The sequence below is a fragment of the Mustelus asterias genome, chromosome 14 (genome assembly GCF_964213995.1).
Source record: "Mustelus asterias chromosome 14, sMusAst1.hap1.1, whole genome shotgun sequence".
NCBI classification, from domain to species: Eukaryota; Metazoa; Chordata; class Chondrichthyes; order Carcharhiniformes; family Triakidae; genus Mustelus; species Mustelus asterias.
Window position 1 is genome coordinate 97,557,266 of NC_135814.1, and position 15,159 is coordinate 97,572,424.

General features: G+C 46.3%; 1 protein-coding gene and 1 pseudogene across 4 annotated transcripts in view; one reads left to right on the forward strand and one right to left on the reverse strand.

The window, feature by feature from the left end:
- Nucleotides 1-15,159, reverse strand: part of LOC144503886 (partitioning defective 3 homolog B-like) — a 1,029,287-nt gene that overhangs the window by 891,080 nt on the left and 123,048 nt on the right. The window lies entirely within an intron of this gene.
- Nucleotides 6,901-7,109, forward strand: LOC144504193 (U2 spliceosomal RNA; annotated as a pseudogene).

The window sequence follows — 15,159 nt, forward strand, 5'->3', positions numbered from 1 at the left end:
AATATTCAAAAATAGGTAAGTCTTGCTAAAACTATACAAGACACAGTTAGATCAAACCTGGAATACTATAAATAGTCTCATAGAATCCCTACAGTGCAGAAGGAGGCCATTCAGCCCATCAAGCCTGCACCGACAAAGATCCCAACCAGCCCCTATCCCCATAACCCCACATATTTGTCCTGCCAGTCCCCCTGACGCTAAGGTACAATTTTGGACGGCGAGTCAACCTAACCTGCACATGTTTGGAGTGTGAGAGGAAACTGGAGCATGGTGGCACAGTGGTTAGCACTGCTGCTTCACAGCACCAGGGACCCGGGTTCGATTCCCAGCTCGAGTCACTGTGCGGAGTCTGCACATTCTCCCTGTGTCTGCGTGGGTTTCCTCCGGGAGCTCCAGTTTCCTCCCACAGTCCAAAGACGTGCTGATTAGGTGCATTGACCATGGTAAATTCTCCCTCAGTGTACCCGAACAGGCGCCAGAGTGTGGTGACTTGGCGATTTTCATAGCAATTTCACTGCAGTGTTAATGTAAGCCTACTTGTGACAATAATAATCAATAAATAAATCTAAGGAAAGATATACTGGCATTGGAGGTTCACTAGATTGACCCCGTGTATGGAGGATTTTCTTATGAGGAGAGTTTGAGGAGTTTGGGCCAGTAATCACTGGAGATTAAAAGAATGAGGGGCGACCTTATTGAGACAAATAGGATTCTCAAGGGGCTTGACAGGGTAGATGCTGAGAGGTGGTTTCCCCCTGTGGGAGAGTCAAGGACCAGAGGGCATAATCTCAGAGTAAAGAGTTGCCCATTTAAAACAGAGATCAGGAAGAATTTCTTCTTTCAGAGAGCAGTGAATCAGTGGAATTCTTTACCGTAAGAGGCTGTGGGACTGGGTCATTAGGTACGCTCAAGGTTGTGATAGAGAGATTTGTAACCAGTAAGGGAATCAAGGATTATGGGGAAAAGGCGGGAAAGTGGAGCTGAAGATGATCATATCTGATTAGTCTCATTAAATGGCGGTGTAGACTCGATGGGCCGAGCGGCCTGCTTCTGCTCCTATCTCTTATGGTCAAAGCAATCCTCGAGAGACTAAACCCCAGGAGACACTTGGGTTGTATCAGGTTGTGCCTGTTATGCCACTTACATCGGAATGAAACATTTCCTGACCGAATTTGACCAAATCAAAAAGAGAATCCTACAGTGGTAACTTACAAACCATGGAACCAGATTCTTGCCACCAATGTTACTGGTGTCAAAGCATTAAGAAATTAGATAAACGTTGAATATTTTTTGTTTCTTCCTTACCTCATTTATTAAGTAGTTAAATTATTTTAGAATTAAAACTGCTACCCTCATCCAGAGCAAAATCTTCCACCATTTGGCTTCGGTCAATGTCTCTGTGGAGTCTGCACGTTCTCCCCATGTCTGTGTGGCCTTCCTCTGGGTGCTCCGGTTTTCTCCCAGAGTCCAAAAGACATGCTGGTTAGGTGCATTGGCCATGCTAAATTCTCCCTCACTGTACCCGAACAGGCGCCAGAGTGTGACGACTCGGGGATTTTCACAATAACTTCACTGCAGTATTAATATAAGCCTACTTGTGACATTAATAAATAAACTTAAAACGTAACCATTTCCCCATCCTGTATTGGGTGCAAGACACCAAATTTTACCCACGTTTAAGAACACACAGAATACAAGCAAAATGGTCAATGCCAGTAAGTGACATTAGTAACTTGTTTCAGGTCTAACCATACAACACAACACAGCCCCAACACGTGCCAACTGAAAGGATAAGCTGCCACCTCTGCCCAAACGTCGGGTCAGTGGTATATTTATCAAGCATTGGAAACTTGAACAGGCCCTAACCACTGGAAGTACCTCCCTAAATTCTTTACCTCTCTTGTCTTTCTTTAAGATGCTCCACAGAATCACTGTCTTTGAGCAAGCATTCAATCACCCGTCCCAACATCTCCTGACCAGGCGGACTGTCACATTTTGTCTAGTAGCACCTTGGGCAGTGCCTTGGAACATTTTACTACAGTAAAGGGCTCTAGGGATGTGAGCTGTTAGAACCATAGAATCCCTACAGTGCAGAAGGAGGCCATTCAGCCCATAGAGTCTGCACTGACTCTCCATAAGAACATCTTACCTGGGCCCAACATCGCCCCCACCCCCCAGCCCCACCTTATCCCGTAAACCCACACATTTACCATGACTAATCCACCAAAACTACACTTCCTTGGACACTCAGAGACAATGTTTGCATGGCCAACCCACCTAAACTACACATCTTTGGAGTGTGGGAGGAAACCGGAGCACCCGGAGGATACCCTCACAGACACGGGGAGAACGTGCAAACTCCACACAATCACCAAGGCCAGAATTGAACCAGGATCTCCCCCCCCCCCCCCCACTGTGAGGCAGCAGTGCTAACCACCGCGCCACCCCTGTTGTCTTTTTTCAGCCCTCAGAACCATCTCAAAAGTCACGTAAAGTGACTCAAAGCGCACTTTCTGCTCTTGGGTGAAGTAAACACTGCAACTGCGCTGTAAAAGAAGGATCCCTCGGACAACAACAAAATAAGTAACCAGTTCACTGGCCGAGATACCAGAGGATGTCCACGTGCCAATTCTCTTTGGCAGCCTTACCTTCCTCCCAACCCAACGCCTTCCATCCATTCACCACCCAGGCAGAATCCATCCAATAGCACAACCAATGTGGAAAACCACAAATACAAATCCCATTCCACAGTAGTCAACCAGAGCTCCAAACAACCTACCCTATTCTGCATACAAAAGGTGCTTCTCAGAAGGAGAAGCGGTGATTCTAATGCAGTGCTGATGGATTACAGCTCTCGGGAACAACATGCAGTACAAAAAAGGCAACCGCCCAAAAGTGGTGCTGAGTTGATCGGGAAGTAACTTAAAATCAAATTCAAATGTTAGTGAAATTAATGCATTATTCAGTGTGAAGAGACCCTCCTGGCAGTAATCAAAACCTTCCAAAGTTGCAGAGCTTCTAGAAGGTGCTGATTACTTGAAAAAAAACACAAACTTGGATGTGCCTGCTGCGAATCTACAAGGATTTATTTTTCCAAGACCTCACCAGGCTGGTTTAGATTCAGATACTGCGGTTGCAAAACTAAACCCCCCCGCCCCCCCGACTTCTCAGAGATCTGAATCTAATCTGCAGAAGTCCCACTCCAGGAACGAAATCAGACTGCCCAACAGGGAGAGGTACTGCAGCGTGGGGTAAAATAAAATATCAAATTGCGGGGTAGCATCACATGCATCCACACTTCTTCCCCGCCAACCAAGGCTGAAAAAGGAAATAGTTCCTTCAGCGGCAGCAGCAAGGGATGGATGGGGGAAATAGTGGAAGCTCATCTTGGATTTAGTATTACAGCAGCATAACTGTATTAAAGGCAAAATACTGTGGATGCTGGAATCGGAAACAACAGAAAATGCTGGAGAAACTCACAGTCGCTGTCGGATAGGGGCACGATATGGAGATGCCGGCGTTGGACTGGGGTAAACACAGTAAGAAGTTTAACAACACCAGGTTAAAGTCCAACAGGTTTATTTGGTAGCAAAAGCCACACAAGCTTTCGGAGCTCTAAGCCCCTTCTTCAGGTGAGTGGGAATTCTGTTCACAAACAGAGCATATAAAGACACAAACTCAATTTACATGAATAATGGTTGGAATGCGAATACTTACAACTAATCAAGTCTTTAAGAAACAAAACAATGTGAGTGGAGAGAGCATCAAGACAGGCTAAAAAGATGTGTATTGTCTCCAGACAAGACAGCCAGTGAAACTCTGCAGGTCTCGGCAACTGTAGGGGCACCACAGTGGTTAGCACTGCTGCCTCACAGCGCCAGGGACCCAGGTTCGATTCCCGGCTCGGGTCACTGTCTGTGCGGAGTCTGCACATTCTCCTCGTGTCTGCGTGGGTTTCCTCCGGGTGCTCCAATTTCCTCCCACAAGTCTGAAAGATGTGCTGGTTAGGTGCATTGGCCATGTCAAGTTGTCCCTCTGTGTACCCGAACAGACGCCGGAGTGTGGCGACTAGGGGATTTTCACAGTAACTTCATTGAAGTGCTAATGTCAGCCTACTCGTGACACTAATAAACAAACATCTGCTGAGTTTCTCCAGCATTTTCTGTTTACATTATATTGTGTGGTAATTCACTCGCATTCCAAATACACTGGATACAGCACCCACCCCCTCCCCACCACTCCCCATTTGAAGAATTAAACGTGGCCTTGACATAAAATTATTCATCTTCAACCCACCATATTTTAAGCCGATTCTTAAAAAAAAAAAATTTATATTTCCCTCTCCCCACTTGCCAACTTGAAAATTTTAAACAGCCCTTAGACTGAATAATACCCACGTTAAAAAAAGAGAGAGAATTAAGACTTGATTTATGGACTGGTACCCGCACTGGAAGGAAGTGAGCCAAGGTCAGTCATACATGAACATGATATCTTACTGGAGGGGATGAATTCTTCAGGGATGCCCAAAATATGGTCAGTGTACTAAATGCGGACAATGAACCCCAGCAATTTAGTCGACAATAGCCAAGTAATGAAATGCTGCTTGTACATGTGTTTCTTAACTCACTTAAACACAGAAACATCGAAAACAGGAGCAGGAGTGGGCCATTCAGCCCATCGAACCTGATCATGGCTGATCCTGCATCTCAAAGCCATACTCTTCACTCTCTCCATACCCCTCGACACGTTTAGAGTCTAGAAATCCATCTATTTCCTTCTTAAATATATTCAGTGACATGGCCTCTGTAGCCTTCTGTGGTAGAGAATTCCACAGGTTCAGCTGACTGAAGGAATTTCTCCTCGTCTCAGGCCTGAATGGCCTACCACCTATCCTGGTTGTTGGTGATCTGGACACCTAAAAACTTAGTATATAAAACTTACTTAGTGGTATAGTATGCCATTCTCAGCAGTTAACTATGCATTCCTCACTTTGACAAAGATTTTCTTTGATCAATATAACTGGCATGCCTGTAAAAGAATCCAATAGGCTTCACAAAAGAATGCTATAACAGCCAACACAGACCAGTTGGACCGAATGGCCTGTCCATATACTGTGTAGGGCTGCACGGCAAAGCTATTTCTGCAGGTGAGGAGCGTATCAGTGTGCTCGACCACAGGAGCAGGATGCAGGTTCCCATCTGTAGTTTTCCCTTTGCTGGCCTCAGGGACATGGTCAACTGGAAGAAGTGAGGAGTAGAGATCAGCATTCCCCACAGGGTTGGGAGAGAGAGAAAATACAAAGGGGGGATGGATGCAATGAAGTACGAGGACACACGACCCTTAGCCTTCCTCTTTACGCAGTTTCTTACAGCAGTGACTGGTGAGGTGACCTGCTCATTCCCTTTGTTGATAAGGGGAAGAGGGTTCTCAGTCGAGGTTCTGAGGCCCCAGGAATCCCCCACTGCCAACATCCTTGGGGTTACCATTGACCAGAAACTCAACTGGACTCACCACATAAACACAGTGGCTACAAGAGCAGGTCAGAGGCTGGGAACACTGCGGCGAATAACTCACCTCCTGACTCCCCAAAGCCTATCCACCATTTACAAGGCACAAGTCAGGAGTGTAATGGAATACTCCTCACTTGCCTGGATGTGTGCAGCTCCAACAACACTCAAGAAGCTTGACATCATCCAGGACAAAGTAGCCTGCTTGATTGGCACCACATCTACAAACATTCAATCCCTCCACCACCGACGCTCAGTAGCAGCAGTGTGTACTATCTACAAGATGCACTGCAGTAATTCACCAAAGATTTTTAGACAGCACCTTCCAAACCCATGACCACTTCCATCTATGAGGACAAGGACAGGAGATACATGGGAACACCACCACCTGCAAGTTCCCCTCCAAGCCACTCACCACCCTGACTTGGAAATATATCGCCATTCCTTCGCAGTCGCTGAGTTAAAATCCTGGAATTTCCTCTCTAACGACATTGTGGGTCAACCCACAGAACATGGACTGCCGCGATTCAAGAAGGCAGCTCACCACCACCTTCTCAAGGGCAATTTGGAATGGGCAATAAATGTTGGCCAGCCAGCAACGCCCATGTCCCACAAATGAATTTTTAAAAAGGGGTACCCCACAAGAAGGTTTCAAGAGGTTCACCAGTGAGTGCAGGATGAGGAACCAGCACAGCCTGTCCTCTCTGGCTCTAATGAAAAGATAAACTTGTACTTGAACACCACAAGCGTTCAATTTAGTCAGTGTTTGGCCAATGTGTTTTGCCTCTCAGACAGGTGCAGCAAGACTCAAAACTACAATGCATCACTATAACCCCTCACCAGAACCTTGATCTGATCCCCTGAACCCCAACGGTTTCACATCAAGCAAGTGTAAATAACAAATGTTTAATATTATAGCTTGTGGCGCCAAACAGGCCACCTAAGATGGCGATTTACAAAGCACGCTGGGATAGTTGGCCACGTACAGAAACAGACAGGCGGCAGCCTTAAATGACAGAGATAAACAGGCCGCAGCTCCAGACGACAGAATACACAGAACATAGGCCATCTCAAAGACAATGGACACTCTCTGCTCAAACATACTGGTTTACCAGACAAAAGGAAGCCATAACCCCTTATTTGGGAGGGAGGTCTGTGACCTACGTGCTTCCAGCACCTACAGGCACGGCCGTTGAGTACACACCCAGAGATCGGTGTGACAGCACCTGATTGGACTCTTATCGATCAGGGTGATCAAACCCTGATTGATTGATCGGTAATAAACAGGATGCTGCCCAAAAGGGCACAAAACCAACGAAGGATAAAAGGTGCTGCACACCAGAAAGAACTCTCTCTCTCACGAACGAATGACATGACCACGGGGGCGAGGAAGAGGCCTTCTCGGCCTTTTGGCTAAGATCAAGTGTAGCTTTGCTGTCCTGCATTCGGTAGAAGTCGATGAGGTTACACTGAGGCTTCATTTGAAGCAATTTTTTAAAACGATCTGAGCTCCATCTTAGCCATCTGGGCCTTTTGGCTAAGATGGAACTCAGATCAAGCTATGGAGGGAATGTAATGCCTGCTCCTATCAGCTTGGATCTTGTTGATCGAGCCCAAGACAGGAAATGTGGAGCTTGTCTTGTCAGCTTGAATATGTAATGTCCCGCTGGTCAAGACTTTTATTGGATATAATTTAAAAAAAGAGACAGGAACAGAACAATGGTGACCACCACCAGCAACTGTCACCATGAGGAGAGCCACCACACCAACGATGGAAGGAAGACCAGAGCCAGAGCATCAGACCAAACCGAAGGTCCAGATCACACCGAGGACTACAGAGACCAACTCGCGGATAAAGGCCACTATCAAAGTTATGGTTAATTTATTAGTGTCACAAGTAGTCTGACATTAACATTGCAGTTACTATGAAAATCCCCTGGCGCCTGCTCGGGTACACCGAGGGAGAATTTAGCATGGCCAATTCACCTAACCTGCACATCTTTGGACTGTGGGAGGAAACCGGAGCACCCGGAATGCAGACATGGGGAAAATGTGCAAACTCCGCACAGACAGTAACCCAAGCTGGGAATCGACCCAGGTCCCTGGCGCTGCGAGGCAGCAGTGCTAACCACTGTGCCATTGTGCCGCCCCTTCTGCCTGGGTACTTGCCAGTCAAGGTCTAGGATTGAACTTGAACTTTAGTATTCTGTAAAATAACTTGTATTGATTGGGTGGTTGATTAACATTAATTGTGTGTATGAATAAATATTACTGTATTAACAAGAAGTCGACTCGCAATTCTTTGTCCACTGTATAAGGGTTAAAACACACTGTACAACAGGCACAACACTCACTTTCATACAGAAGAAATAGCTGCGTTTTGCTGCAGGGGAACTGTGGAATTGGTGTAACATTGGAGAGTGGGGCCTCAGAAGCAAAAAGATCGAAAACGCCTTGAATGAGGTGTGGCACAATCAAACTTAAAGGCAGAAAATTAATCCCTTCAAATAAAAGAAGGGAACATAAATACCCAACTTTTTGGCCAAATCATTCTTCACCTGTCCTGGGTCAACAGCCAAAAAAAAAGGATAAGATTATTATTTTTTGGCTGACAGAACATGAGCTGTGACTGCAACCAGCCATATGATGCAGGGTTAATTATGCAGCCTCGGGTAACTTAGGCACAATTACAGCTAGAATGTCTCGCTTTAAGCCTTTTGACAGTCAGCTGCAGTCCTGCAGAAGCTTTTAGCATGGCACGGGAGTGCTTGCTTAAACACCTTCGAAGTGCTTTTTTTAAAACAAAAGGAAATTTGGTTCATTGTCAGCCATCAAGTCCACAATTCCCACGATGTTAAAATGTGAACTTCTACCCCGACTGCATCATAGAACAGTACAGCACAGGAACAGGCCCTTCGGCCCACGATGTAGTGCCGAACATGACATCAAATTAAACTAATCCCTTCTGCCCACCCTTGGTCCATATCCCTCTATTCTTTGCACATTCATGTGCTAACCTAAAGGCCCCTTAAACGCCCCTATCCTATCTGCCTCCACCACCTCCCCTGGCAGCGCATTCCAGGCACCCACCACCCTCTGTATAAAAAAACTTGCCCCTCACATCTCCTTTCAACTTTTCCCCCTCTCACCTTAAGTGCATACCTCCTGCGGGGGGAAACGACATTTCAACTCTGGGGGAAAAAAGATTCTGGGCGGAATTTTCCAGCCGCGCTCGCCCCGAAACCAGAAAATCCCGCCCGAGGTCAGCGGACCGTTCCACGGTTCGCCCCTTGTCGCCACGATTCCCGCGGCAGGCGGAACGGGAAAATTCGCCCCTCTGACCGTCAACCCTATCTAGGCCTCTCATAATTTTATAGACTTCTATCAGGTCTCCCCTCAGCCGCTCCAGAGAAAACAACCCTACTTTGTCCAGCCTCTCCTTATAGCTCATACCCTCTAATCCATGCAGCATCCTGGTAAACCCCGTCTGCACCCTCCCCAAAGCCTCCACATCCTTCCTGTAACGTGGCAACCAGAATCGAATCGTGGCCCTTTTACTCGCAGTGCATTCCCAGAGCATTGGTGCAGGGTGGGAAGCTTTGGAGGTTGAAACCAAAACAAGAAGTTAACAGTGCTAACAGACGTACAGCTCAACTCCGCTCAGGAAAGCAGCTGATTTGTATTAAACTACAGGGCTACCTCGTCTCAAAATAAAAAATTTTCCCTAAAAAAATATTTTCTGAATTTGAGGCCTTTGGTTCTTTTAACGGTTTAGTTCAGGGATTTATACTGGGCCATAATTCATTGTGGCCAGTTATGGAATGGCTTCTGCTCCCGATTTGGCATGCTGTGGTGCAGTTCATTTTCTAAGGCTGGAATTTTCCGACCTCGCCCGCAGTTGGGATTATCCCTCTGACATAAGAACACAGGATGTGGAGATGCCGGCGTTGGACTGGGGTGAACACAGTAAGAGTTTTAACAACACCAGGTTAAAGTCCAACAGGTTTATTTGGTAGAAAATACCATTAGCTTTCGGAGCGCTGCTCCTTCGTCAGATGGAGTGGAAATCTGCTCTCAAACAGGGCATACAGAGACACAAAATCAACTTACAGAATACTGATTAGAATGCGAATCCCTACAGCCAACCAGATCTTAAAGATACAGACAAGGAGGGAGCATTAAGCACAGGTTAAAGAGATGTGTATCGTCTCCAGACAGGACAGCCCGCAAGTCCAGGAGGCAAGCTGTGGGGGTTACTGATAATGTGACATAAATCCAACATCCCGGTTTAGGCCGTCCTCATGTGTGCGGAACTTAGAACAAAAGAACAAAGAACAAAGAACAATACAGCACAGGAACAGGCCCTTCGGCCCTCCAAGCCCGCGCCGCTCCCCGGTCCAGGATTGAATCCTGAATCCAGGATCCCCGCCCAATTTTCCAGCCTATTTTCCTTGGCTAACAGTTTCTGCTCAGCGACTCTGCGCTGTCGTGTGTCGTGAAGGCCGCCTTGGAGAACGCTTACCTGAAGATCAGAGGCTGAATGCCCGTGACTGCTGAAGTGCTCCCCCACAGGAAGAGAACAGTCTTGCCTGGTGATTGTCGAACGGTGTTCATTCATCCGTTGCCGTAGCGTCTGCATGGTTTCCCCAATGTACCATGCCTCGGGACATCCTTTCCTGCAGCGTATCAGGTAGACAACGTTGGCCGAGTTGCAAGAGTAGGTACCGTGCACCTGGTAGATGGTGTTCTCACGTGAGATGATGGCATCCGTGTCGATGATCCGGCACGTCTTGCAGAGGTTGCTGTGGCAGGGTTGTGTGGTGTCATGGTCACTGTTCTCCTGAAGGCTGGGTAGTTTGCTGCGGACAATGGTCTGTTTGAGGTTGCGCGGTTGTTTGAAGGCAAGAAGTGGGGGTGTGGGGATGGCCTTGGCAAGATGTTCGTCTTCATCAATGACATGTTGAAGGCTCCGGAGGAGATGCCGTAGCTTCTCCGCTCCGGGAAAGTACTGAACGACGAAGGGTACTCTGTCCACCGTGTCCCGTGTTTGTCTTCTGAGGAGGTCGGTGCGGTTTCTCGCTGTGGCGCGTCGGAACTGTTGATCGATGAGTCGAGCGCCATATCCTGTTCCAATGAGGGCATCTTTCAGCGTCTGGAGGTGTCTGTTGCGATCCTCCTCATCCGAGCAGATCCTGTGTATACGGAGAGCTTGTCCGTAGGGGATGGCTTCTTTAACGTGTTTAGGGTGGAAGCTGGAGAAGTGGAGCATCGTGAGGTTATCCGTGGGCTTGCGGTATAGTGAGGTGCTGAGGTGACCGTCCTTAATGGAGATGCGTGTGTCCAAGATCACAGGAACAGGAGTAGGCTATTCAGCCCATTGAGCCTGCTTCATCATTGAATATGATCATGGCTGATCGGACACTTCAATGTTTTTTTCCACCCACTATCCCCAGAACTCTTTACGTTATTGTTAATCAGAATCTATCAATCTTTGTTTTACACATACGCAATGACTGAGCTTCCACAACCCGCTGAGGTAGAGAATTCCAGAGATTCACAACGTTCTGTGTAAAGAAATTTCTCCTCAGCTTGGTCCTAAGTGGCAGCCCCTTTATTTTGAAATTATGCCCCCTGGTTCTAGACTCCCTGACTGTGACGTTAGTGTACCTTTAGGAGTTTTAAAAAATCATATTCTCTGTTGTTCTTAGTTCTCATTGCTGCTTAGTTGTCTGTAGGAACCCTTTTATTGCTCCTTCAGTGGTCTAAATGGGGTTTGTTTATTTTTACTCTGGGTTGTTTTATGACTCTACATCGTTAGGAGGAATGTCATGGGTTCTGGGCATTTTTTTTTCCCTTCCTCGGGAATTCAAGGTTTCATTTTCTGTTTTTGGCTGGCGACAACGTTTAGTTTAGGATGGAAAAGACATCAGACTGAAAGCAGTGTCTCTCTCTCTCTCTTTCTCTCCATGGGTTTTGGAAGTTCTACTGGTTAGTTGAAAGCAAGACTTTGTGCCTTCCTGCAGTAGAAAATCTGCTGTTGGTGGCTTGGCCAGAGTCTCTCCCTGGTGTTCTGGGAAGCTGTTCTGAGTGTATCAAGAGAACTGCAGCATTCACCCAAAGGACTCAGTTCCAGTATCATGTGAGCATCAGTCTTTGCTGTGTTTAACCTGTGGAAGGGTTTTGTTTACCGGATTGGTTTGATTGGAACATCTTAGATGTATTCATTAAGGGTTATACATTACTGTGGTTGTTTTGTTTTGTTTGTGATTGATAACAGCTATTGCCAATATTCTTACTGTACATGTTAACTATATTCTTAAATAAACTTTGTTTGATAAAAGCTCCCTAGTTGGTCATTTGAATCATACCCGAGGTGAAACATATCGTGCTTACCCTAGCAAAATTTAAGGTACAAAACTTATGTTCCAGGCGGGCTTCATAAAACACCTTGGAGTTTCTGACCTGAACCATAACACCGACCAAGGGGAAACATCTTACCTACATCTACCCTATTCCTTGAGATGTTTCGATGAGATCACCTCTCATGCTCTGAAACTCCAGAGAGTACAGGCCCAGTTTGCCCAATCTCTCTTCATAAGACAGTCCTGCCATCCCCGAAACAAGTCTGCCGAACATTTGTTGCGCTCCCTCTATGGCAATAATATCCTTTTTGAGCGAAGGGGAGCAAAACTGCACTCAGTACTTCAGCTGCGATCTAATCAAGCTCCTGTACAATTGAAGAAAGACCTCACTACTCCTGTACTCAAATCCTCTTGTGATTCCATTAGCCTTTCGAATAGCTAGCTGCACCTGCATGCTAGCCTTCAGTGTCTTATAGACAAGGACACCCAGGTCCCTCTGCACAGCTACACTTTCTAATTTCTTCCCATTCAGGAAATACTCTGCGCATCTGTTCCTTCTACCAAAGTGCATTGCCTCACATTTTTCCACATTATATTCCATCTGCCATGTTCTTTCCCACTCACTAAGTCTGTCCAAATCCTCCTGTAGCTGCTTTATATCTTCTTCACAACACACATTCCCACCCAGCTTGGACCCCATATCCAAATTGTTGATTTATATTGTGAACAGCTGGGACCCCAAATGCTGATCCTTACGGCACCCCACTAGCCACCACCTGCCAAGGCGAGAATCACCCGTTTATTCCCACTCTGCGTTCTGCCTATTAGCCAATCCAGCAATGAACAATTATGGGGAGACGATGGCCTAGTGGTATTATCGCTAGGTTATTAATCCAGAAACTGAGCTAATGTTCTGGGGACCTGGGTTCGAATCCCGCCACGGCATAAGATATCTGGAATTAAGAATCTACTGACGACCATGAAATGATTGTCGATTGCCCCAAAACAAAAAATTTGGTTCACTAGTGTCCTTTAGGGAAAGAAATCTGCCATTGTTACTTGGTCTGGCCTATGTGTGACGCCAGAGCCACAGCAATGTGGTTGACTCTCAACTGCACTCTGAACAAGGGCAACTAGGGACGGGCACTAAATGCTGGCCAGTCAGCGACGCTCATGTACCACGAATGAATAAAAAAAAATTGTCATGTCATTAAAGGGTACTTTGACCGAAATTCAGAGGATTTAACTTTTAGTAGCAAGTTTATCTCCCAAGTGAAAACGTCAATTTGGCAGGGAGTTTGACATTTCGCGAAGCTAATGGGGGAGCAGTGCAGCCCCAACAGCAACCGTTGGATATTTTACATCAGTATAAAAAACCATGAACGCAGTTCATGCGCCTCCCCTGATAGAAATGTCTCGTCTGGTGTAACCCAAAGTATCTTTTCTCCTTTTGCCTCATGAGAACAAATAATAGAAACAAATAAACTTTATCCATAAAGCACCTTTCACGGACTGCAGGAAGGCTCAAAGCACTTTACGGCAATTAAGCGCCATTTACATGTCGCATGAAACATAACAATTTTTTGTGCACAGCAAGATCTCACAAAGTGGTAGCAGTCAGATAATCCTTCGGTTTTAGGTGCCTTATGAGAGGTAATTGTTAGCGAGGATACTAAGGAGAACTTCCCTGCTTTACTTCAAGATGACGCCATGGGATGGCACAGTGGTTAGCACTGCTGCCTCACAGCGCCAGGGACCTGGTTTCAATTCTGGCCTTGAGTGACTGTCTATGTGGAGTTTGCACATTCTCCCCGTGTCTGCGTGGGTTTCCTCTGGATGGTCCAGTTCCCTCCCACATGTCCAAACATGTGCAGGTTAGGTGGATTACTCCACTAATCCACCTGCATGGGTCAGGTGGATTAGTGGAGTATATACATCAGGTTAGGAGGTTTAGGGCCTGAGTGGGATGCTCTAGTGAAGAGTCTGTGTAGATTCACTGGGCCAAATGACCTCCTTCTGCATTGTAGGGATTCTATAGCCACCTTGACACAGTAGACGGGTTAAAGGTTTTGCTTCCTGTCCAAAAGCTGAGATCTCTGAAGAACGAGATGCTCACTTGGCACTACGCTGGAGTTTCCCTGAAAAGTTAAGGCAGGTAGCTGAATGAGCAAGAGCCTAACAGCAGCAGAGTCGGCACTGTGACTCAAGCTTGTGAGAGGATGAGGCAGGCAGCAGTCAGCAAGTAATCCATAGATAAGCAGAAGTTGATGAACATAGGAGCAGGGGGAGGCCATCCTGCCCTTCAAGCCTGCTCCGCCATTATTTACGATTATGGCTGATCATCAAATTCAATATCCTGATCCCTCCCTTCCTCCCATCTCCCTTGATCCCTTTAGCCCCAAGAGCTATATCTAATTTCTTCTAATTACAGGCGAGTTGCAGAGAAAGCTATGCTTGAAGAGATTTTCCCATATGGCATCCTGGCCCTTTAGATTAGCAGTGGATGGTAAACTGGCTGTGAATATACACACTAGCAAATTTCCACATTACCTTTGGTACCACAGTCGAAATTGTGTGTGTGTTTGTCACGTGCAATCGCAGGACATACAAAAGCCTGGGGAGGGCAGCAGAGTGTGCTGTGATCACATTGCAACCCTACTCCGAATTTTGAGATGTAAAACAGAATGATAAAAGTGATGATAAAAGGGTGAATTTTTATTAGACATGTTTCTTCTTAAAAACAAAAGAGAGATAACGCACTTAGAGTCATAGAGGTTTACAGCATGGAAACAGGCCCTTCGGCTCAACTTGTCCATGCCGCCCTTTTTTTTTAAAACCTCTAAGCTAATCCCAAATGCCCGCATTTGGCCCACATCCCTCTCTACCCATCGTACTCATGTAACTATCTAAATGCTTTTTAAAAGATAAAATTGTACCCGCCTCTACTACTACCTCTGGCAGCTTGTTCCAGACACTCACCACCCTCTGTGCAAATAAATTGCCCCTCTGGACACTTTTGTATCTCTCCCCTCTCACCTTAAAGCTATGCCCTCTAGTTTTAGACTCCACTATCTTTGGGAAAAGATATTGACTATCTACCTTGTCTATGCCCCTCATTATTTTATTGACCTCTATAAGGTCACCCCTCAGTCTCCTATGCTCCAGAGAGAAAAGTCCCAGTCTATTCAGCCTCTCCGTATAACTCAATCCATCAAGTCCCGGTAGCATCCTAGTAAATCTTTTCTGTACTCTTTCTAGTTTAATAATATCCTTTCTATAATAGGGTGACC